The sequence below is a fragment of the Propithecus coquereli genome, unplaced genomic scaffold, assembly GCF_000956105.1.
Source record: "Propithecus coquereli isolate 6110/MARCELLA unplaced genomic scaffold, Pcoq_1.0 Scaffold619, whole genome shotgun sequence".
NCBI lineage: Eukaryota > Metazoa > Chordata > Mammalia > Primates > Indriidae > Propithecus > Propithecus coquereli.
The window spans coordinates 588728-590956 of record NW_012152163.1 but is presented as its reverse complement, the minus strand read 5'-3'; the positions used below and the strand labels follow the sequence as shown (position 1 = coordinate 590956).

Here is a 2229-nt window from a genome sequence, read left to right as displayed (position 1 = left end):
CATGCCACAACACCTGGCTAATTTTTCTATTTTTTGTAGAGATGGGGTCTCACTCTTGCTCAGGCTGGTCTCGAACTCCTGGGCTCAAGCGATCCTTCTACCTCAGCCTCCCAGAGTGCTAGGGTTACAGGCATGAGCCACCACACCTGGCCTCTTTTGATTTGTCTTAATAAACTTAATAATAACTCTGTCTTGACTACTGTAGGTATATAAGAAATCTTTTTTTTTTTTAGTAAAGAACATCCATTGATCTTTATTTGATTTGACAAAATCTGCATTATTAAAAGACAGGTAACAAAATTTGAGCTTATAGTGAATCTGACAAATTGAGTTCTATAGTATCTAGAATATCATATAAGATATATCAACTGAAGGAAAAGCAAAAGTATCACATGCAGATGCTCCTGACAGAGGGGGACCTATATGTGCAGGTGAGGTCCGGAGTGTAGTGCATAAAAAATCCTAGAGAAAATGCAATTAACTTACTTGGATGAAATGCTTTTCCTTTTAGGGGGAAGAGGTGGTAGAGAGGCACAAATGCAAAGGCATATACAGAATGGCTTCTCCACTTCAAAATGGTAATAAAAATATTTAAATCGTGGCACTAGGGCACCTTTGAGGAAAAGAACACCTTAACCGGAGTAGGCTCATCACATAATTCTTTAGTAATATGTATGATTTTGAAATAATGGAGCAGACTTAAATAATAATTTGATTTTCACAGCAGCTATCTATTTTTCTTTTCACCCTCTGGGGCTTGATCTGTTTCAGTATCACAGGGACTCTTTCCCACACAGTTTCTAGGAAACCATCCTCTTATTCTTGAAACACCTTCCATAAAGGAATAATCAAGAATTTTGTCTCCATACAACCAGTATTGTAAGCCTCTTGTGTCTAAAATGAACTCCCCTTTTTGTAGCCATATTTGAGGCTCTTCAGTGTAGAGGCTTGTGAAGAAGGTTTTGATTCCTTTATTCAAAGGACAGCAGGCACCACTATAATCTATTACTTTATGGTGAACATTTCTGACTCTCTTATCTGCTTTTTGCTTCAACTGTTCTATTGTTAAGCTGTACTGGTGACAGCCTTCTCTTATGGGCCACTCCAGTCCATCTCCTTCAGGAGCTCCTGACCATGTAAATACCTGTTTAAAGTTCCTCCATCAACTTCCCATATCATAAGGAAAAACAAAGACTTCATCTAGTTAATAATATTAAATTCAATCTTTAGCCTTTTCAATCCGTGATTCAATAGACATTTTATTTCTGAGAATGATTTTCATCTGGATAAAAAACAGCATCCCAACAGCTATGGTTGTTCCTAAAGCTAATCCCAAGGCAAACAAGGTGGCAGCAAATGCAGCTAATCCAAATTGAACAATTGGAACAGGATCTCTCCGGGCTGCACTCAAATCAATCTTTACTGTGTTCCACCCAAAGGAGAGCTGATTATAAAGCTGTGTGTACATAGTTATAACTAAAATGAAAGCAGCATTTATCACCAACCCAGTGGTGCTAAAAGGAGAAACAGTGTGAACGAAGCATGATTTTGGGAACCACAACAGTTGTTGGTCCAAGGACAACGATGGTCCATTTTCATCACACATCTGTTACACTTTCTGCAGTGATGAGAACATGATGCCTTGTATGCTTGGCAGACTTTACAATACTGGAGATACATGGTATCCTGAGAATTTTCTGGTTTCCACACCAGAGGGACAACTCCAGAACCAACAAACATTGCATTGAAATAATTATAAAGAATTATGACAGTCCAATTTATCAACATGATGAAATTCACACTTCCTCTAGTTGTATGTAAGGGTCAATACCAGAACACAGAGTCAATCATGGCCATTGTAGAACATGTTGCTATAACACCAAGGGCTATGATGGGACCCCAGTGACACAGTCTCTTTAATTCTTGGAGATTTTCAAACTTGATAACTGAGCAGAATGTACCCATTTTGGACAGGAAGAATGCCTTCCTACTTTTAAATAATTACAGATTTCCTTTTTCTGTGCACGCATTTCCATGTGCCACAAGTCCCCGTGTGTTCTTTAATTGTCATGCGTTCAAGTTGTGAAATGTTAATGCAGATTATGCCATTTTCATTGTTAAGCTCTCAAAGCTCTCCACTAGGAGAATCCAGTATCTTGCTTTGAAACTCGAACTCAGTCTGGTCCCTGGTGCCTGCTCCTCAGCCATCGCATATCCGGGCCCGCCTGG

The 2229-nt window shown here is 39.1% G+C and overlaps 1 pseudogene; it reads right to left on the bottom strand.

Annotated features, from left to right (window-relative positions):
* Positions 1-727: 727 nt before the first annotated feature.
* On the bottom strand, positions 728-1965 carry LOC105822499 (annotated as a pseudogene).
* Positions 1966-2229: the final 264 nt, after the last annotated feature.